We start from the raw sequence: 24,257 nt of genomic DNA, 5'->3' as shown, positions 1-24,257 counted from the left end.
GCAAGGGCACTGGATATCTTTAATAGGTTCAGAGAATACTCCGGCTACAGCATTAACTGGGGCAAATCCCTCCTCTATGTCCTGCATGGAGCCCCCCTCAGATCCCACACGGCTGCCCGATCCAAATAGCTGTAGAAGGCTTCATGTACCTGGGTGTCTTAATCACCAAGGACCGGACCGTCCGATACGAACAAAATCTGCTGCCGCCCCTACAACGGCTCAAAAGAGACACGACCACCTGGAAAAACCTCCCTTTGGCCCTACTAGGATGAGCAGCGCTGTTTAAAATTATGGCGCTGCCACGATTCCTTTACGCTCTTCAAAATTATCCGGACTTAGTGCCCCTCAGATATTTTGCCACTATTGAGACCCTCCAGAGAGACCTCCTTTGGACCGGCCTGCCCCGTATCTCCTTGCAAAAGCTTACGCTGGGTTGGTTTGATGGGGGGATAGTGCTCCCAGACATCCGGAAGTACTATTGGGCAGCGCACCTGTCAGCCATAAATCAGGGAACATACTGTGCAGGGAACGACCCAGGGTATGAGATGGATAAATGGCTTCTTCCGGGGGGGAAATATGAGGCGGCCCTTTACTCGGGACCGGTAGGTACTGCTTAACGGGACCTACCAAGCACTCCAGCTGTGGCACATAGTCCAAAAGAAACTGAGGTGGGCGGGCAAGCTTACCCAAGCAACACCGCTTTGGGCCTCGGAAAAACTTGGTACTCTTCGCTGTACAGAAGGATTTAGAAACTGGGACTTGATTGGGATCTCCCAAATTAAAGACCTGTGGGGCCCGGACGGGATAATATCATTCGATACCCTCCAACACACCTATGACTTGGCTCGGACGGAGCATTTCCGTTACATGCAGGTCCAGCATGCACTCCAGGCCAACATTCCTCCAGGGCCGCAACTCCCGGAGTCCTCACCACTCGAAGAAACTTTACTGGATGGCCACCTCCCGGAGAGGGCCATATCTCTGACATATAAGATACTCATAAACCATACCCCTTACCCATTATTGGCCCTAAGAAGGAAATGGGAAGCAGACAGACTCGAAATAGATGACGAAGAATGGCAGGAGGCGCTGGCATCTCCTAAGGAGATAGCGATCTCGGCAAAACTGCGACTGATCCAACTGAAAATCCTACATCGAGTTTATGTCTCTGGCACTAGGCTAGTCCTGATGGGTCGTATTGAGGATGGACTCTGTCGCAGGGGATGTGGGGAGGTTGGTACCTTCCTACACATACTATGGGATTGTCAAGTGATACAGACCTACTGGTCTCGGGTGCTCAATTGTATGTACAAGGTGTGGGGGGTGGAGCTGCTACCTGAGGCTAAGAGGTGCCTCCTTAACAGCTGGGAGCCCTCTGACCGGTCATCAAAAGGAAAATTGTGGGCTACATTAGGCCTAGCGATCGCAAAGAGGAAAATTGCGAGGTTATGTGGGGTTGTTACACTACCAACACTCCGCTCCTGGAAGAAGGATATGGACTAGAGTATGGTTCAGGAGAAGACGGTATATGTGACCCGGGGATGTCCACGGAAGTGGGTGGCGGTGTGGTCCAATTGAAATGACTACCGGGGAAATATATGTGAACCACCCCTGATTGCCTCTATTGACGAGCAAATTGCCTTATGATCTTAGAAACAATAGACTTAATCCTGTGATTAGATGTGCGCAGACGGAACTGAAATTCCTGTAAATCCCATGTAGAAATCATGTACCAAATGTATGCCTTGTGTGTGATGACCACCCTTTGTTGTTCTTTTTGCAAAATAAAAAGATTTTTGGGGGGGGGAAATTTTTTTTTTTTTAAATAAAATGAAAGTCCACCAACGGTAAATGAATTGGCCCAAAATATTCAAAGCCCAACAGGAACCTAAGGAATCAGTTCACGTATCCTTTGAGTAATTGATGTAGGGATACAGGGAACACAGTGTCAGGATTCACCGAGTAGCCACTGTAGTTTCCCCAAGACTGTGGGTTAGCTCCCTGCCTTGGCCCCGCTCTGCACGAGCTAATGTGTGGTTTCCTTGTCCCTCTGGTAGACTGAGAAATTCCAGAGGTAATCCGAGTCAATGAACTAATGAACTGCTAAGACTGTATATAGTTCCCCTCCCTAAGATGGCCGCTCAATGTTCCATTTACTGCATCCAATCGATGCGCCCTCTAGTGGACTTCGGAAAGACGCGCGCTCCTAACTGCGCACTTCAACGAAGATTCCGTTCTAGAAGCTTGTTCTTGTCGCTGCTCCGCGTCAACTATTCATGACGGGAGATTATCAGCAATTATCAAAGACCTTCTAAGTACCATAGTATCAGAGTTTTCAGAGACTTTCGTGAGAGAAATCTTTGTCGTGCGCTCTCATTACACAGAGAGGCATTTTGGTCAAGCGAAGTTCTCCGTCGCAGTTCCAGAGCTGTGACAGCTGTCATCCACTATCCTGCGGTTCGTCAGAAGAAGACGAGTGGCAACGAGGATTCAACCTGACAAGACGTAGTTGAGTACTCAGTCTGGAGAGAAACTTGAACTCTACAAGTAAGGTGTTTCATCTTCTCGTCAAGTCAACCAATATCCAAACTGTATTGCTTCACTCGCATTCCCCCGCAGTCGTTCCCCCGTGCGTTTCTCCTTGCCTTTCCTCCCCTATGTACCTCCCCTTTTCCTTTTTGCGTGCTTCATGAAATTTGTGAACTTTAGCCTGCACCTCTAACCCGAAGATATCTCTGCACAGAACCCCAAGACAAAGTCTGACGAAGAACTTCACAGGTACAATTTGGGTTCATAGAGAGAGAGTGTGTGTCTGTGTAGTACTATTCTGGGGAGAGATACTAATGTTCGTATATGTCTTCACTGCAGGAAGTTCAGTCAGATAACATTTCAAAATATAGAAGAGAGGCAAATACCTGGGCAGAAACTGGTAGGACAAGTTTCGTTTATCATTTATGAATAGTCAGCACAGTGTGAGAAGGTTTGTGGTATATTCTCTCTCTCTCCCCCTTCTGTGTATTAGGCACCTTTCGAAATGGCGGCAAGATGAATAGCAGTCGCTGGAAGTAGGGTGCCAGTCAAGTACAGGTATTCTCTTCTCTGTCCACTTCCCCTTTCCCTGCTGCTGGTGGTCTTGCTCTTGTAGCGAGGGTACCGGTGGAAGGGTGATCGGGACATTCGTCAGTACTGCCTCTGCGAAGCGTTGGAGCACCTGGATTCCTGATAGTTTGAAGTGCCCACATATTTTACCTTCGCCCGGGCAGTATGGCTGAGGGAATGGACTTGAAGGAATTAGGCGCTATTCTAGTAGGGATTCAGAGAGATTTGGGAGCCGTCAGAGATGAAAACCAAAGTTTAAGGGCAGAGTTAGTGGCTTCCCGTCAAGAGGCTAGGTTGTTAGCACAAAAGGTAGATGGGTTAGCTATGGGGAATCCCGTACAGAGTCCTGCGGTACCCACCACTAGTGGTGCTGCAGTGGATCCAAAATCTGTAGCTCAGGTAATTCATTCGGTATCTCCGTTGATCCCTTTGGCAACTCCTGAAAGGTTTTCGGGAGATCCTCAAAAGGCTCAATATTTTTTGACCCAGTGTTCCCTTCATTTCATGTGCCGACCCACCTTGTTTCCAGACGCCCAATCTCGAGTAGCATTTATCCTGTCATACTTAAGTGGTGATGCTGCCAACTGGGCTATGCCTTTAGTTAGTGAGGATGATCCTTTGCTTAGTGACTTCACTAAATTTAAGGCTGAATTTCTTAGAATTTTTGATCGGAGAAGGATATCTCAGGCCACTGATAACGAATTATTGGAACTGCGTCAAGGATCCAAAGATTTAATTACTTACCTCACACAGTTTAATAAATTGATCTTAGAGACTAACTGGCCAGAAGAAAAGAGAGCTGCCTTGTTTTATCGTGGTTTAAGAGATGAAATCAAAGACACCCTGGCTCAAATTCCCAATCGACCCACCGAGTTGTCAGCGTTGGTAGATTTGGTTTTGGAATTGGATTTTCGGAACTCGGAACGCAAAGGCGAGAAGAAGAAAGATTGGAAGATAAATTTCCCGCGCTTTGACCGAGCGAAGAGCGAAAAAGGACCCGGAGGAAATTCAGAGGCAGAACCCATGCAAATAGGGACTGTTCGAGGCCCTTTGAGCAACGAAGAAAAAGAACTACGGAGACAAAAGAAGTTATGTTTGTATTGTGGTACTGCCGGCCATTTTGTGAAGGATTGTTTGAAGCGTCCGAAGACTCCGTTTAAGGGAAACGAGACGAGCCGCCAGTAGACGGGGTCGCTCTGGTGGTGACAGAAGATAAGACGACTCCAAAGTCTCATTTGGTTTTGAATACGCTGCAGACCATGACTCCTCATGTCATCCTTCATGTAACCATGCGATTCCGTGAACACCAGATTTGTGGAGTGGCCATTATGCTCGATTCTGGGGCCACTGGAAACTTTTGTGATATCCGCTATGCTAAACAGATGGGAATTAAGGCCATCGCAAAGGAACATCCCGAGCCAGTACGTGCTGTAGACGGGACTAATTTGACCTCCGGACCCATTACTAGTCACACTGAAGAATTGGAAATTACTCAAGGAGAAGGGCATCGGGAGGTGTTGCAATTCAATTTGATCGATGCTCCCCAATTTCAATTAATCCTGGGACTGCCCTGGTTAACCCTCCACAACCCGACTATAGATTGGGAAAACCGGACAGTCAGTCTGCATTCGGAGTTTTGCCTGTCCCACTGTTACGGAGCCAAGAATACGGAAAAAGAGCCTACGCCGTCCATGCTATTGTCATTTGGCGGACAGTCCATTGGAGCAATTGTGACGGAAGAGATTCCTCCTGAATATCGAGATCTCAAGACGGTGTTCAGTGAACAGGAAGCTGAAGTATTGCCCCCCCCATCGTGCTTATGATTGCACCATCGACTTGGAACCGGGAGCAGCTCTTCCTTGTAGCCGAATCTATGCATTGACTGAAGCCGAAAATGTGCATTTAAAAGAATACCTGGATCGATATCTTGCGAATGGATTTATCCGGCCCTCTCAGTCCCCAGTTTCCTCACCTCTGTTCTTCATACCGAAGAAGCAAGAAGGTAGTCTCAGAACTTGCATAGACTATCGTGCCTTGAACCAGGTCACCATTAAAAATAGATACCCGTTGCCGTTGATTTCAGTTCTTCTGGATCAGATTAAGGAAGCACAAATTTTCACCAAACTGGATTTACGAGGAGCTTATCACTTGGTTCGAATGAAGGAAGGGCATGAGTGGAAGACCGCCTTTCGAACCAAGTTTGGTCTTTTCGAGTATTGCGTTATGCCATTCGGCCTTTGTAATGCTCCTGCAGTATTTCAACACTTTATCAACGACATTATGAGCGATCTTATGGATAAGATTGCCATCGTCTATCTGGATGACATCTTGATTTACTCGCAGAATCCCCAGGAACACACCCAGCATGTACGTTTGGTCCTGGAACGATTGCAAGCAAACCAGCTATTTGTTAAATTGGAAAAGTGTGTTTTTCATGTGTCTCAAGTGGAGTTTTTGGGATTCGTTATTTCGCCTCAAGGAGTGACCATGGACCCAAGAAAAGTACAAGCAGTGGAAGATTGGCCAGCTCCCAAGAATGTGAAAGAAATTCAAAGGTTTCTGGGGTTTGCCAATTTCTATCGGCGATTTATTCAAGGATTTTCACAATTGATTACTCCCATCACAGTTCTCTTGAAGAAAGGAGTAAAATTTGAATGGACTGATGAGTCAAACTCCGCCTTCCTGAAATTGAAGAAACAATTCACCTCTGCCCCTATCTTACTGCATGCGGATCCTGCTGAACCATTTTACGTGGAAGCTGATGCTTCAGATCAGGCCATCGGGGGAGTTCTCTCTCAACGTCATCCAAAGACTGGGCAGTTGCATCCTGTGGCGTACCGCTCCAGAAAATTGAACTCTGCTGAAATAAATTATACCATCACAGAGAAAGAGCTATTGGCAGTAAAGGATGCTTTTGAGGACTGGAGACACTATCTGTTGGGAGCACGTCATACAGTCACCGTCTATTCTGATCACAAGAACCTGCAATTTTTGAAGACGGCTAAGACCTTGACTCCCCGTCAGCTGCGTTGGTCCCTTTACTTCGCGGACTTCGACTTCGTGATTACCTATCGACCTGGCCCCAAGAATGGGAAAGCGGATGCGCTGTCTCGACTTCAAACCGAAGAATCTGAGCATATCGTAGAAGCGAAACCAATCATCCCAGAAACAAAGATCGTGGGGGCGCTTACATTGGACAATTTCAAAGAAGAGGTCCGTAAGAGTTTAACCTCAGAAGAAATTCAACAGTGGGTGTTACTTGGAGAAGAGCGTCAGTGTCGACAACAGTTACCATATGTCAAGGAAGCCTTATATCTCCCAACCCTCGAGCTTCAGGAAAAAGCTTTGCGAAATTGTCATGACCATCCTCTTGCGGGTCACAAAGGAATTGCCAAGACTCAAGAATTAGTGCAACGTTATTTTTGGTGGCCTGGGATGTCCGATCAGATCAAGAAATATGTTCAGTCTTGCGAATCTTGTGCTCGGAGTAAACCCACTAGACAGGCTCCCCAAGGGTTGCTTCAGCCTTTGCCCACTCCCCCTTCCCCGTGGCATACGATTTCCTTAGACCTCATCGTAGACTTACCTTTGAGCAAGGGATTTGATACCATCCTGGTGGTGGTAGATACATTTACGAAAATGAGTCACTTCATCCCTTTGTCAGGAATTCCCACGGCAGTCCAATTAGCTAGAGTATTCAGTGAAAATATTGTCAAAATTCATGGTGTCCCTAAAATAGTGGTCTCAGACCGAGGTCCCCAATTTATTTCCCATTTCTGGAAGGCCTTCCTAAAGGGGATGGGGATAGAGGGTAGATTGTCCACTAGCTACCACCCAGAATCCGATGGGCAGACAGAAAGGACCAATCAAGAATTAGAACAGTACTTGAGGCTATTCTTGTTGGATCAAGGTGGGGAATGGTCCGAAAAGTTGTGGATGGCCGAGTTTGCCTGCAATAATGCGAAGAGTGCATCTACTGGTTACTCTCCGTTTTATTTGAACTTTGGTAGACATCCAAACTTTATGGTGCTACAAGAGGAGTTAGACGTCCCTGCAGCCAAGAGGGCCCTTTTAGACTTAAGTTCTTTGCACAAATCAGCTGAAAAGAATCTAGAGAAAGCTAAGGCGTCCTATAAAAGGTTTGCAGATTCACATAGGAAAAAACCCCCACAGTACCAAGCAGGAGATCAGGTGTGGTTGTCCACTAAAAATTTGCATTTGAGAGGTAACAGAAAATTTCAGCCTAGATTTGTGGGTCCGTATACTATTGAGAAGGTGTTAGGACCAGTTACAGTAAAACTGAAACTCCCAGCCAAGATAGGTGTACACCCAGTTTTTCATGTATCCTTGCTGAAAAAGGTCCAAGTGCCTATACGGCTTACCAAACCTCCAGATCCACTTACAGTCCAAGGGCATCCGGAATATGAGGTTAAGGACATTTTAGATTCCAAGTATGTAAAAGGGAATTTGAAGTATTTAGTGGATTGGAAAGGGTTTGGCCCAGAAGAAAGGTCTTGGGAACCGGTCAGCAACATTCACGCCCCACAACTGTTGAAACGCTTTCATTCCAGATTTCCACACAAACCAAGACCGATAAATCGGTCCTCGGGAGGGGGTACTGTCAGGATTCACCGAGTAGCCACTGTAGTTTCCCCAAGACTGTGGGTTAGCTCCCTGCCTTGGCCCCGCTCTGCACGAGCTAATGTGTGGTTTCCTTGTCCCTCTGGTAGACTGAGAAATTCCAGAGGTAATCCGAGTCAATGAACTAATGAACTGCTAAGACTGTATATAGTTCCCCTCCCTAAGATGGCCGCTCAATGTTCCATTTACTGCATCCAATCGATGCGCCCTCTAGTGGACTTCGGAAAGACGCGCGCTCCTAACTGCGCACTTCAACGAAGATTCCGTTCTAGAAGCTTGTTCTTGTCGCTGCTCCGCGTCAACTATTCATGACGGGAGATTATCAGCAATTATCAAAGACCTTCTAAGTACCATAGTATCAGAGTTTTCAGAGACTTTCGTGAGAGAAATCTTTGTCGTGCGCTCTCATTACACAGAGAGGCATTTTGGTCAAGCGAAGTTCTCCGTCGCAGTTCCAGAGCTGTGACAGCTGTCATCCACTATCCTGCGGTTCGTCAGAAGAAGACGAGTGGCAACGAGGATTCAACCTGACAAGACGTAGTTGAGTACTCAGTCTGGAGAGAAACTTGAACTCTACAAGTAAGGTGTTTCATCTTCTCGTCAAGTCAACCAATATCCAAACTGTATTGCTTCACTCGCATTCCCCCGCAGTCGTTCCCCCGTGCGTTTCTCCTTGCCTTTCCTCCCCTATGTACCTCCCCTTTTCCTTTTTGCGTGCTTCATGAAATTTGTGAACTTTAGCCTGCACCTCTAACCCGAAGATATCTCTGCACAGAACCCCAAGACAAAGTCTGACGAAGAACTTCACAGGTACAATTTGGGTTCATAGAGAGAGAGTGTGTGTCTGTGTAGTACTATTCTGGGGAGAGATACTAATGTTCGTATATGTCTTCACTGCAGGAAGTTCAGTCAGATAACATTTCAAAATTTAGAAGAGAGGCAAATACCTGGGCAGAAACTGGTAGGACAAGTTTTGTTTATCATTTATGAATAGTCAGCACAGTGTGAGAAGGTTTGTGGTATATTCTCTCTCTCTCCCCCTTCTGTGTATTAGGCACCTTTCGAAATGGCGGCAAGATGAATAGCAGTCGCTGGAAGTAGGGTGCCAGTCAAGTACAGGTATTCTCTTCTCTGTCCACTTCCCCTTTCCCTGCTGCTGGTGGTCTTGCTCTTGTAGCGAGGGTACCGGTGGAAGGGTGATCGGGACATTCGTCAGTACTGCCTCTGCGAAGCGTTGGAGCACCTGGATTCCTGATACACAGCAGCATGAATGACCAACTTGGTGAGAACATGGGAGGAAATATTGCATCCTTTATGTATGGACCCTGATCTGAGATTACTTCTCAGATAAAACAGGGTATACTCTGTTGCCAATTAAAGCCTCTGGATGCTAAACATTGGAGTGACACATTAGAGACTAAGCAAAAGGGACTGAAAGAGAGGTTAATGGTTGCACAGACTAAGTTGACGCAGAATGGGGGAATGAGAGATGTGATTATGACTGATATAGCATTTGACTGTTAAGTAAGCAGTGGATTGACATGCCATGCCCTAAAGAGTGAATTTACCAGTGCATGGGAGGGGATGATGAAATGCAAATGGTACAAACATTAGTGCTTTAAAGGAAAGTTTTCCCAGGTCATGTTTGCAACATGGTCAGTCACTGGAAGTGAGGGTGTTGGTATAATCCTGTCCGGACACAGATCAATGCACAAGAGCCAACCTCATGGTTCAGAAAGGAATATCTCAAATGCCTAAATCTTGTTGCGTGTTTATCTAGGTTCCTGATCGATACTGCGACCTTATGCCCCTATTCGGCTATAAATCCATTTATTCCCTATATTGGCATAACCGTTCAAGTGCGATTTTCAGAAAAGTCATCTCTGGCCTCACACGAACAGAGCCACATTCCAGCATAGTTCTCTGCCACTTCCTTTGCAACCAATTAGTGCAATGACAGAGCAGAAGTCACTATCTGATATTCCTAGATTAACACTCCGAGTTCTTCAACAAGATAAAAACTCAGCAAACCTGGAAATCCCCGCTTGGTGTGTTTTGATTAGTAATGGAACTCTAATGAGCAACTGATAACTATCACTTCCTAGTGACATCTTTTATTGACGCCTTATGTCCAGCAAACTTGCGTCAAACCCGGCACCTGTCAGGTATAAATATTACCAACGTTGCCTTAAGCAATAAGCTGTCGTGCTGTTGTATGCTGCCGTGCACCCTGTTGTGCATCCCATTGCTGCTGCAGGCAGTACGCTGCTGCTGCTGTCCCTTGGTGGTGAAGCTACTGATACCATTATCGCTGCTAAAGCGCGAACGATGGTGCAGTACGCTTAGGAGCTGAACAGCCGTCCCTCTGCGAAGAAGCCTAGCAGATTCCAGCTGCCGCGGACGCTGTCCCCCGCCTCCTCCTCCCGACGCGCTGAAGAAGAGCCGCTGCCTTTCTCCTGCAGAGAAATCCAGCTCCAGCGTTTCCGGTCTGCCCTCGCGGGTGACTGGGATATCGAGTGCCCCCTGAAGGAAATACCAGACTTCCATCATTCTATTCAGAGGTATGGTGTTGACTAAACCCTTAGACGAGAATTCTTGAAGCAAACCTTGGCAAAACCAACTTAACTTAAAGCTACTTACTTACTCCCCTTCCACGTGTTAGGCTTAGGTCAGGCACACTGGGGTAGGCGTAGTTAGAAGCACCAGTTGAGTATTTTAGCCTAATGTATATATGAATGTATATATGTTTTATTACTTTTAAACCATTGTATGGCTAAGAAACCATATCAATGCTTTTACAGTTCTATTTCGCAATACTTATCTTACTGTACGTACTTTTTATAATAACAAGTCTTGCAATTGTGGCAATACATTTCTCTTGTACGAGAAGAAAGACTGTTCAATAAATGTTAACCCTTTATTGACAAACGCCCGTCTCTCTATTCTCTACATATCGTGAAAGTAAACTGCACTAAACTGACTGAGTGAAATACATGTCTATTGTTTCACACGACCCTAGAGATTGACTCTTGATCTGAGGAGCAAAGTTGTCATGTTGCACGGTTGTTGGAAAGCTGAATCCCTTCTTGTCTGTGCCAAGGAAGCTGATCACTTCCCATGCAGAGAAGAAAGTTTCCAGTGACCTCTGAGCTAGTTGGTAACACACCCAATTAAGTTTAGCATAGTCAGTGGAGGCCTGGAATATCTGCAGTTCCACGTCAATACTACTGTTTATGTTATTCCAATGCGCAGGGCCTAGTGGGAAACTAGGAACTACACTACATGGCGCCCAACGTTTGGTAAGGCGATAAACTAACGCAAGACGTTAGAGTAACTCAGTCGTGCATATTTCACACCCCTTTCTCCCGTAAATACTCCAATAGACGTCTGGAGTGGGTGAAAGGTTAAAATCCGCCCGACCTTAGTAGGAAGAGATTCCTATGTAAAGCTCTGGTTTATTCAACGTTGAAGGATACAGTGTTCCAAAATATTGTGCATCTAATCTTTGTCTCCTTGGAGACCTACTCTGCAAACCTTGCATTTTAACAATGCCAGGAGAAAATAACGGAACCACTGGGGCCGCAGTAAATGCAACTCAGCAGGATTCCGACGATATGGTACCGGGTGCAGTAATCATCCCGGCACATTTAAGAAAATCTATAACTTTAAAACTTATAGAAAACGGACTGACACCTCAAGATGGTACAGTAATTTTCGTGATAGAGGCTCACGAATATCGGCAGACAGAGGTATTCTATTCATGGATAAACTTTCCAGCGGTAAACGCTATAACAAAAGAGTTTCACTATTACAAAATAGAGAAACCCCCGGATGAGTACGCTCCTTTAGAGGAGATTGAAATTCCACTTAAATTTCAAGATCACCTGCTCTGGTTTAATGGCGCCCTAAAACACAATGATCACATTACCAGGCTCGGTCCACTAGGTAGACCAGGAGCAACGTGGCCGGTTCTAGCCAGCTACACACCACATCCTGACATTGTAAAAATGTCAAAGGAAGAGCTGTTAGTACAGCTAAAAACACTAATTAAAATACATAGGCAATTAGTCCAATATGTAATGCGGACTGCAACAGTCCAACCAGCTGTTAATGTACCACAGCTGACCCCTCATCAGGGGAACACTAATAAAATTACACCACAGAACATACAGTCATGTCTTGGTAAAACACCCGTAAAACGGGAACAAATTCCTTTCTGGTTAGCACAGAAAATCACTCAAATAGAGGCAGTGTTTCCTGATACTACCCCTATTGAGAAACACAGAATCTTGACCATCTGCCTTCCTATGGGAATCGCACCACACGTGGAGGACTGCGACACTTGGGGTACAGTCTTTGCTTCCATTTACACAAAAACACACGGTGTTCCGTCTATGGCGGTAATACCAGAAGTGCTAAAACAGATTCAAAATGAATACGGTCCAGAGCCCGCTTTAAATCTAGGTATGAAATTACTGAAAGACTTCAAGCAGGTCTCGGCTATATTATTAGCCAATATAAAAGGAGAAGCAGCATCTGTGGCGATCCGCCAGAAGTTGAAGGAAACAGATATAAAAGATCCTGTTGAGCTTGCCAAAATCATAGAGAAATGCTATGAAGAATTAGGTAGAGACAGCTTGGGTGGGAAACCGGTAAAGCCCCAACTGCTCGAAAACCCTGAAAAATTATTTATTAAAAATAATTCAAACACTCCTAAAAAGAGCTGGGATGGAAATAAACAATCCACTCCCAAGGAAAAAGTTTTCCAGTCCAGAGGAAGGTCTCCTCGACGGAGGGAAAGAACTCCGACTCGAGAACGCCAGTCTCCCCAGAGGGAGCCCTCTGAGAAAAGATATAACCTTAGAAATAGGGATAATTTGAAAAAACCTGATAGATATCAAAGTATTGATACACGTCCCTCTCGATCTTTTCCACAGAATTCGGAAAGAAGAGGACGGTCAGACCCAGGAGAGCACACCAAGTCCAAAGACAAGGAACCTGCTCAAAATAAGAAATCTCAATTTCAGAAAAAGAAGGTAGCCAGTACTAGAGTAATCAACCATGCCGAGAATACTGAGGACACAGTTGAAAAACGGGGAGTGGGCATTGACAATGTTGGACAGTGCAGCAGAAATCAGTATAGCGCGCAAGATCTTGATGAGTCATCTGGAGACAGTGGACACGAATGAATACATTCAGGTTGAAACTGCCGACACCAGACTTAGCGAGCCCCATAAAATATACGAAATAACATTGCGTATGGAGGGTGATAAGACTAGGAAAATAAGAGGTCTATTTTGGGATAAGCTCTCAAAAGGCTACGATATTCTGTTAGCTGAAAAAGATTGGCCCCCAGAGTTTGTCAGGGAGTGCCCTCGTGGCGAAGAAGTGATTATGCCTGCCTTCTCGAATCACATTCCGATTCACAAAAAATATACATATGCAAGGAAATGGGCAGTAGCCCTCCACCTGCATTATATAAAAATCATGTAGGATGGGATGAGGACTCAACTCCTCACAAAATCCAATTAAAAAGTGAACCAACTGCCCAACGGCAGTATCCCATAAAGCAAGAAGCTAAAAAACAAGTCAGGGAGATCTTAGATCAACTTGAATACCAGGGGGTGATTGAAACATGCCCCTCTCAAATGAACAATCCTTTGTTTCCTGTCTCCAAGCCAGACAATTCATATCGTCTAGTTTTGGACTACAGACATCTTAATACATGTTGCAAAACTTTTGCAGTACAAAACTCGCATAGTGCAGCCCTAATGAATAACATAGTTAGGAAAAAATATAAAACGACATTAGACATATCTAATGGTTTCTTTTGTCAAAACATTGCACCAGAAAGCAGATATTTGACCGCTTTCTCTGCATTTGGGTCACAGAAAAAATTCTGTCGACTCCCACAGGGGTTCAAGAACAGCCCAGGACTATTCTCAGCTAGGGTAACAGAGTTACTACAAATATATGATGATGAGGCATTATCTTACGTAGATGATATCTATCTCACAGACGACGACTTGGATACTCACTTGAAAAGAGTGAACACCATTATACTTGGGTTCGCAGCAGAGGGTTACAAATTCAACTTTAAAAAGTCTCGAATTGCCCATCTGACGGTACTATTTTTAGGGTACGAATTATCAAGTGAAGGGAAAAGCCTAGCGGACAACTTCTTAGAGAAGTGCGCTGTACTCCAAGCTCCAAAAACGCTGAAGAATTTACAATCCATACTAGGTTTTCTGAATTTCGGAAGAACATACATTCTAAATTACGCAGAGAGGGTTAAACCTCTCTACGAACTAATAAAACCTGATTTTAAACAAATCAATTGGACTCAAAAACACACAGAAGTTTTGAGATCACTGCAAACAGACATGTTAGCAAAAACAAAATTAGATACACCTGACAACACACGTGATCTTGTAATCCGAGTCATCCCAGGAGGATGCGGATTCACATACCTAACCTCTAATGAGGGAGAAAAGGTACCAATTTCAATTAAATCTCACTTGTACACACAAGCAGAAAAAACATACAGTCACACAGAAAGAACTGTGAAAGCAGTGCAAATCGCATTAGCAAATGAACGAGAACTAGCACACGGCAAACGGATTAATATCCTCACAGCGGAATCCGCCTTCGAGGCGCTATTCAGCCCAGTAAACCTGCCTACAGTGTCACTGGATCCGAAATGGATACAGTGTGTAGATTCTCTAGGAGCGGAAGATGTGAAATACTATTTTGCCCCGCAATTTGAAGAACTGAATGATTTAGAGTATGAAGAAGAATATCCTCTGCCAATCGAAATTCTGCCTCTCCCACAATACGCCTGTATAATCTATACAGATAGCTTTGTACAGCATTTCAACGTAGAGAGAAAATCCTACGATGCAGCATGTTCGATTATTAAAGGTCGTTGGCTGTGCGGTAAATTCAGACCGAAAGTAACAAAAACTGAGTCTGTAAGAAACTGTTCGGTTCAGAGTACTGAAATCAGATCTTTAAAGATGGCGCTCGAAAATGCAGAACGTGAATTCCCGACACTTATAGTGTGCGATTCTCATTTTTGCGTCAACTCTTACAACAATAAGCTGCAGAGTTGGATCGAAAACGACTACAAAGATGACACAGGTGCCACAATAAAGCATAAATTGCTCTGGGAACAGGTAGCTCTTTTACACAAAGAACTACAAAAGACTCACGTGATTCACGCACAGAGTCTTCAACGTGATGGCGTTCACGTTGCAGGGAATTCATTGGCTAATACAGCCACAGCGGAAGCAACTAAACCGGCTTCCGTAGCCACAAAAAAGCATACAGATAAATACATAGACGGGGAAACCATGCTGGCAGTAAAAACGACTGTAAAAGGCGACTGTGCAGAACTACCCGTGAACTATCCACTCAATTATGCATACATAATCGATGCAAACTCCGTTCCTTTTGCTCGAATCCCTGGAGTGGGGGACAGAGTAATTCCAAACAGGAGCAGGAGGGGCTTCCTCTTACTGGAAGCACACATGGGGTTGGGTCTGAGACACCAAACAATCAAGGTTTCTCTGAAGGAATTACAATCAGAGTACTGGTGGCCAGGAATGAGCATAGATATTCAATGTTTTGCTCAAAATTGTGAAAACTGCAACAGAGATCGCAGTAATGAACAGGCCAGTGTAGTTTCAGAATCCCTGCTAGACAGCATAAGGCGGTCTATCTGCGCAATCAAAGAAGAGAAGCGCATCCCATTGTACACAGTTAAGGCTAAACACACTTAAAAAATGAGGCCTCCAGCGCTCGGCTGACGCTAGAACGGTTATAAAGGATTTGCGAGTCTTTATCGGCACATACGCAATTACCACGTTCCATTCTGACCAGGGTCCTGCTTTCAGCTCTCGAGCTTATAAGGAGGCCATGGCTAGCATGGGAATTGGGTTGCGGTATTCTTGTCCGTCATACCCCGGAAGGGAACAGTGTGGTAGAAAGAAAAAAACGTGACATAAATCAATCTATAACAGCGAAGGTATTAGGTTCAGGCGCTGGGTGGGTCAAACATTTAATAAGTGTCCAGACTAGTCTTAACAACATGCCAAGAAATTCTCTAAAAGGTTTCAGCCCATACGAACTATTGTTTGGAATTAGAATGCGTATTCAGGACCTCGATAGTCAGATGTCAGTGGTACAAGAAGAAACAACGCACTTTGATGTAAAGGATCGTTTGGCTGTTTTACAGGAACTGAATGAAACAAGAAAATCCTTAAGCAACATAAAGTTAAAGCAACAGCCAAGTACCACTGACGAGGCACCACCAGCAACAGCCCCAGCAAGGCCTGTCTGGATTCCAAAGATTGGGGATCTAGTCAGAGAAAAGATCGCAGTTAAGAAGGAATTTGGGCCTTCTTACAGAAAAGCAGTACCTGTCTTGGCAGTCACCGGAACAAGATCAGTTGTACTACCGCCCCTTGCTGGTAAAAAGGAGAACAGAGTCGTGTCCATCGACCTGGTAAAACCACAAGCATGTGGCCTATAATCAACAGTAGGCCCAGTGGACTCCCAAGAAACAACAGAATACCCAAACTTGCAACAATCCAAGAGGTTCAAACTGAAAGACTAATCACATTCGATCAGCCTGCAGTGCACAATGAAGGACTATGCAATAATGCCATGGAACTCGTGCCTCTTGAGATACAGATTGAAACAGTTCGTCAAGAAACAACACCAGTCTACAATGATGTGGCATCAGAAAGTGCTACAGAGAGACAGATTGAAAGAACAATCCCATCAATTGACAGAACTGCCTCTGGTTATTTCATCAACTTCGACAACTTCTCTGAAGATCAAAACGACCCCGAAGTGATGCCAGAAACAAAAAAAATTTCTAAAGAAAATACAACAGGACTCCTTCAACAAATCAAAGAACTATATCTGGATTCACCGTTGATTGAGCATTGGATTATCTCAGGGGTATTCATACTCCTACTATGCCTAATTTTAGTTTTAATTTTAGGAAAGTTTATTACAATTGAATGGACACAGCAAGTCAGAACATCAACCTAGTCCTGAAACCACACAGATCATCCCACGTGAAGAAAAGAGAACTGTCAACAGTAAATGTCACAGCAATTCCAATACCTGGTGGGGTAATATGGGAGAAAACAGACTATGAGATATATGGTCCGGTCGAAATCCTGAAGTATCCTCATCAACTAAAGGTTTCCTTAAGTGACTTTGTAACACCTAGTACATTCTCTGATGATTGGGACTTTAACAGTATTAATGACATGATGTCTGATTTAGTAATGTCAGCTAGATTCACAGATCATGATTATTTACAAGGTTCATCTAGTTATGAGCAGTTATTCTGTTACACACACTATGGTGATCATTACTTGCATAAATCTGCACAGCCTAGAAATGTTTTTATGTATCATCAATGGGAACATTGTTCTACACCACCTAAAAGCAGTTCTAAAGCATTTTTTGAGAAATTCAAATACTTCTCAGGGTTTAACACCAGTAATGCAGAAACGTTTTATTACAAACTGTTAGATAAAACAGGAATGAAAACAATGCTGACAAATTCTAAATTGATATATTCAGAAGCATTTTATGACAAAATGATGACATTTGGTTTTGATTATTGGAAAACTAATATTGAAACGAAAACAATTTGGGGTACAAAAGATTGGCAGGTGCAAGGCATTGAAGCACTATTTAGAACCTGCATGATACCAGAACAAATGTTGTTTTTAAATGACACAATACACCAAACATCCTGTCTAGGCCTAGCTAAGATCAAAGACCTTAAAACACCGTCTATACCAAAGCCAATACCAGAAAATACAACTGCAGATATTGAGTTAGACGTATCACAAATTTTACATCTGAACAGAACACATCCTGATTGGAAAAAGTGGTTAATCTGGCCTACCGACACAAACAGCTGTCAAGATAGATTCCTGAATAAAACACAGGGGTTAAAAATGACCAGATTAGACCCGAGATATTCCCAGAGACAACATCCAGGGATAATAACAACATACAGTGTAGGGAAACTCTGCCTTGAATGGCTAACAACATCCACACTGGCTGAAATTAAGCAACACTTGTCTTTACTAAAAGATGGTGCTGATTTGCGCGATTTCATTCTTGGACCACGCAAACAGCGTCAAAAGCGTTTCATAGCGACCAGTATCTATGCTGCTTACAACGAGGCTTGGAAAGTCAAACAAATTGAAACTGCTGAGAAAATACGAGAAATTGATCGTATTAATTTGGAGAAATCACTTTCTGTAGTAGACAATGGGTTAATGACTCTGTCTTCCAGAATATATTCGTTGGACAATATTGTATCCTCTGCCTTTGATGTGATAGACAGAGACTTGCTAATGTTACAACATGGCCAGTCTCAATTGCGCTCTATTATAGAATTAGGCTGGACGCTGCAAAATCTTCGTTCAGGCTATGTGCCTTGGCGTTTAATCAACACAACGTCATTATTTTCCATTTTTAACCTTACTGATAAACAGATCAGTTTGGCACAGAAAGGAGCAGACTATACAATCCTGAGCATCGAAAAACTTGAGAGATTACCATTGACAATGTCAGTGTCAGGTCCGTTCTGGATGCTCCTCAGGATTGGATCGATGCTATATGGGGGCCCACCTCTAGATCAACCCAAGTCTGACAGTAATTGTGCCCAGACTGTTAAGGCGATCAAGCGGGGGAAAAGTTGGGTCCAGAGGAGAGCAGCTGGGCACTTGTAACCGTAACCTGTAATTACAGAAACAATGGATAAGTACCACAGAACCCTAAGCTGGAACATCTACTACTTAACAAAACACCTGGTACCTCACCTGTATATCCCACAGGTGTGCCTGTATGCAGGAAGGATCTAAGGGCAGCTTCTATATCCCCTGGCTGTACTACTGGAAAATATAATATAGAGAGCATTAGAAAACCCCCATGTTCCCTCCCCTTCTGGAACGTGAAAGATTAGACCAGCAATGAACACCTACCCATGTGTAGGATAAAGATAACCTAAAGTTGCCCCATATAACCAAATAATGAAAATAACGATCACATTCCTGGTAAACGGTGGTTGATAACAAAAGGTCTTTCTCCTCCGAGGAAATGCTTAGAAGAATAACCTCAGGGTGTGCAAGACGCGACTACCCCAAGATCTCTCCAACATTCCCTAGAATGTAAATAACGCCAAAGATAGGAAAATAAAACATATGCCCAGCGTACAGTATTTATATGTATAGCGTCTCTACAGATCCTGCTCTGTAGGCGCTCCAACAGTGAGTACAGAGTACTGAAAAATGTAAGGCGGCACCTATACCCAGGTGTCCTGCGCAAACCGGAGCAAGACGCTCCCTGAAAGTATGCAACAAACTGTTTTCGTAAACACACTAAGAAAGCAAGTGCCCCACTCGATCTGAAAACCTGTTGCTGGAATGATAGCAGGACACGGGCGCTTCCTAAGCCCCTCCAGGTAATCCAAACTCGAGCGGCAACACCCCAAGGCACACAATGTTGTAGGCGCTTCCTAAGCCCCACCAGGATATTCCACAACCGGGCTCCGAAAACCAAGAACGCTGAACTCAAGCGCTGATGGCGACGTGTTCCTTCAACGCAAGCCGAAACTTGTCTCCGCCGATAACCAAGGATCCAGAAAGACGAGTCAATAGTACTCGAACCATACACAAGCAGGAATAATCGGCAGCGCGTCTTCCGCAAGACTTCCTGTTAATCCCTAGTCGCGTCGCGTCATAGGAGCGCGCGGCGCACAGGATCATGGGATATGTAGTTTCCCATTCCGTTTCTCAGAACAGGGCAGGCAGTGATTTACCAGAGGTCGGGGAGCGTGAATCGTGACAGTACACCCCCTCTCACAACACTCACTGACTGCCACCAGGTTTACCAGGATGTGACAAATGGAACCTCCGCACCAGTCTAGGCGCATGAACCGCACCCACAGGTTCCCACGAATCTTCCTCGGGACCATACCCCTTCCAAGACACTAGGTACTGAAGCCTCCCCCTCACTCTACGAGAGTCCAAGATGCGCCGCACCTCATACTCCACCTCCTGTTCTACCCTCACAGGTGCTGGAGCTGAATGACTCGGACCCCGTGCAGGCTTGACCAGTGAAACATGGAACACAGGGTGTATTCTGAAATGTGAGGGGAGTTTTAGCTTCACTGCTACGGGGTTGACATGACGAATCACCTGGTAAGGACCGATGAACGTGGGGTTGAAAATGCTGAACCTTTTGAACCGGATGTTCCGAGTGGACAGCCACACCCAATCCCCTTTCTTGTACCCAGGACAAGGCCTACGATGTCTATCGGCCTGAGATTTGTACCTAAGCTTAGCTTGTACAAGATTTTTTCTGGCTTGCAAAACAGTTTTCCGCAACCGCACCAATCTTGTCTGTAACTGTGGAATGGGGGCTTCAACACCTGGCACACTCAAAGGGGCGAATCTGGGATGAAACCCATAAGTACAGAAAAACGGGGTACACAAAGTAGAGGAATGAATAGCGTCATTATACGCCACCTCAGCCGACCATAACCATTCGACCCAAGCCTCAGTAGAGGTATCAACAAAACACCTCAGGTATTGTTTGAGGGTCTGGTTTAACCTTTCGGTCTGCCCATCCGTTTGCGGATGAAAGCTGGTGGACAATGAAGAGGCAATGCCCAATCGATCACACCAGACCCTCCAAAATTTGGCAGTGAATTGTGCCCCTCTATCTGAAACAATAACCTTGGGTAGGCCATGTAACCGCACAACATGTACAAGCAGTAACTGGGCTAATTGACTAGCTGTGGGAACCCCTTTACAGGCAATGAAGTGGCCCATCTTGGTCAAGTAGTCCACGACTACAACTATCGCTGACATCCCATGATCCTGAGGGAGGCCCACCACAAAATCAACTGAAAAGCTTTCCCAAGGACTCACAGGCGTGGGCATTGTTTGTAACAGCCCTTGTGCTGGTCTATGATCGCTTTTTGCCTGCGAACAGACTTCACATCGTTGAACCCAAGCGAACACATCCGGCCGGATGGTGGGCCACCAGTAAGTGCGTAGCAATTTTTCCAAAGTTTACTTCCCTCCAGTGTGTCCCGCGCATGGTAGATTGTGGCACCACTTGCATACTTGTTGTCTCAATGCCAGAGTGGGGAGAAGCAATTGAGACCCCTTCCTTGGCAACCCTTGACGAATTCTCCATTCCGGGTGTAACCGAATCCATGTTTTCCGTGCAAAGGTCTGGATGCCTCTCTTGACTTTGTGGAGAAATTCTTCCGTCTGGATTACCCCTACCGCCTGTTGAGGTTTGATGATGCTGGTTTCAAGAGACTCCATCAATGTTGGGTGACTTTCTTGACGTGTGAGAGCATCAGCTTTCCGATTGTCACATCCCGGACGGAAGGTGACCACAAAATGGAACTCCGAAAAGAAGAGCATCCATCGCAGTTGTCTGGGGGTGAGATGGCGCGCGGCTCTCAGAAACTGAAGATTGCGGTGGTCTGTATAAACCGTGATTTGGTGCGTGGCACCCATCAGCCAATGCCTCCACTCCGTGAAGGCGTCTGAGGAAATATAAATTTTATGGTCAAGATTGTGTTCCCTAGCGTGTACCCCACCGTCTCCATGTACCAGCTTAAAGTGCATGTAACTTCCCTCCTGTGCCAGCTATGAAGACGCAAATACATTTGCGTCCAACGTTAACATGTCCTCTTTCAGACCCACCCTGAATGGGTTGAATAGTCCGTTCCTAAGTATGCCATGCCAACGTCTTTTTGTGGTGTACTTTACACGTTTCTCAGCTCTGGCAAAGTAGGGCCTGAATTCTGCCATCGAGCCTTTTTTCTTGTTTTCTGACTCCGAAAGCTTCAGCCCAGGCTGTCTCTGTACCCGTGACCTCTGACTTACTTTCTGTGCGGCCCCGGCGCTTAGCTCGGCCTGCTGCCTGCCAAGACTGACTTCAACCTTCGAATTATCTGTTCCGCTCCTCGAAAATACATTCCTGCCTACTAGTTTAAGTAAACATCCACCCAGCTGCAAGAGCACAGGGCCCGGCCTCGCTGTCTCCATGCAAGTAATTCATAGCTCTGTTACCATGGTAGGCCCTTGCCCCTCGCATTCTCATGTAGACACTTAGGCGCTTATACACGCACTCACAGTCAGTATAGAATAACTTCTGCCCCAGGGACCTTTCCCTCTAGATAATATGGTTCCCAAACATCAGATATCAGATATGATAGAAGTACGAGTTGATCTGACATGCCAGACTTCTGTCTCTTTCCGCTAGTGTAAATGTCAAGTCCCCTGCACTCTCCAGTTTCACGTCAATCACACGTCATGCAGCTGCACGCGCATCCAAGCCTCCGATTTCTGCTGACATTGCAACATTTCTGCTTTGTGCCACCCACTTGTGACACCTACCTGTGACGTTTCTAGCACACACCTCTAGTTCACGCCTTCTAATTACGTATCACTACCACGTGAATGCTGTTATCTTGTCTTCTCTCAGCTGTTACGCCTACTATATTGATTTCTATGACATGATTTAAGTATATAAGCTATGTATTGTCAATAAAATATTGCTCTATCCCTTCCTGAACCCCTTGTGGTTGCAGGAACATGATATCCAGTTCCGGAACGATTCCTTTTTAAGGAATAAAACCCCTAAGAACTCTAACACCACGGACTCTGTTTTTTTCTTTCCGATTGAGTTATTATTGATTAAGTACTTACCTGCATAGAAATTAAGACGGTAAATTAAATATTTATGACATTTTGGCGCCCGAATAGGGACCCCTCCCCCACCCCACGCGCCGGTTGGTGCGTTGCAAACTCTGTCTCCTGCCATCAGTTAGACGGAAACTACGTGTACCGGCAGGATTTCCTGTATCTCCCTCTGGCCCACGGAGGTGACGAAGACTGCAATCAGCACCCAGACGAGGCGGTGAGGAGTGCGGAGGATCCCGACCAGAGCCTAGTCGAAAGAAGCAAGGTCCGAGGTGTCAAGAGGCCCACCAGTTTCCGAAGTATTCACGTGTCGAGTCGAGTCGAGTCCAGTCGAGTCCAGTCCAGTCCAGTTTTCCGAGGCCTTCCGATTTCCGTGCTTCCCGGTGAGTACCATTGCTGGGACGTATCAAGACGGGTTTGGGTACACAAATTCGGTCTGCACTGTTTTAGACAGTGTATCTGTGCTGTTTAGCAGTACATCCGTTATTTCAAGTTCTTGCACTATTCTTAGCAGTGTATCTGTGCTGTTTAGCAGTACATCAGTATAAGGGGGTAGTCATATATGTCTCAAATGTCTTTTTATGTGATTAATGTCGTGGTATGAGTGTGACTGTTTTAATGTGCATTATTGTGTTCTTGTGTAACTAGCTGTATTCAGAATTAAGTAGCAAGGATTAAGCATTCAGTATTAAGTAAACAAGATGCCGTTTTTCAACAAGTTAAAGCAGATAGGTACTAGGAAAGGGATACTAGAGGAAGAAATTCCTATCCCCCCTAGGGACACTCCAGGAAATTTTATGTACCACAAGCATGGCTTAGATGCCATATTGTATCTAGATTTATGGGCCGACTATACTAAGCATCTTGACGAAAGACACAGATGGCCTGTTACCGGAACATGGGATGCCGAGTGCATCATGAAGGTAGAGGAAGCGCTATGGAAAAAGAAAGCCAGACAATCTCAGAAAGACGCCATAGAATTTTGGCGTAAGGAATCACATAAGCGTGCTGAAAAAGCACTCCGTAGAGAAGACCGACTTAAAGAATCAGATAAAGCCCAAGAAAACGAATTAGTTACTGAAGGGATCCGAGTAAAAACAGAACAAATAGACCGCGCACGAAACAATCTTGTAAATGGTATGTACCTCGTGGCCGAGGGTTCGCCTGAAGCCACGTCAGAAATACCGAAAAATCTGCCGCCACCTTTAGTTCCAACTAAAGTAAATCACAGGACTACTAAAGACCTATTTCTGAATTCCTATCTAGAGGATGTAGCACCTGCTTACACCAATCTGCCTGTCCGCGTCCCACCTACTGACGGTGACGGAGGTGGCAACCCGCCTCCAGACCCTATTCCGCCATTATTGCAACCAGGCTTCCCCGTTCGACAGCCTGTTCCTCCACCTCCACCGCTTCCCGCACCTAAAATTGATATACCGAAACCGCTTCTACCTGATCCTACTAAAAGACAAGTTCAAGTACACATACCGACTCCACAGAGAGATAATGTCCAAGTTTCCGCCTCAGGAGGTGCGACAGGGGGTCACCAGACCCCGCCAGCAACGCACAGATTACACATGAGGGACCTACAGAACACTTTTTCGCTTCAATCACCCCGTCTCGACAGACTCAAAGAACCGCTTCCAGTTTGTAGATACGATCCAGTACCCGGCAAAGACGATAGAATGTTGATAGCATCACTACGATTGCGACAAGCTACAGATTACCTAACATTATTCTCAGGAATGAAAG

The sequence above is a fragment of the Lissotriton vulgaris genome, chromosome 2_2, assembly GCF_964263255.1.
Source record: "Lissotriton vulgaris chromosome 2_2, aLisVul1.2, whole genome shotgun sequence".
In the NCBI taxonomy this organism is placed as follows: Eukaryota; Metazoa; Chordata; class Amphibia; order Caudata; family Salamandridae; genus Lissotriton; species Lissotriton vulgaris.
Note: the sequence above shows the minus strand (reverse complement) of the source record.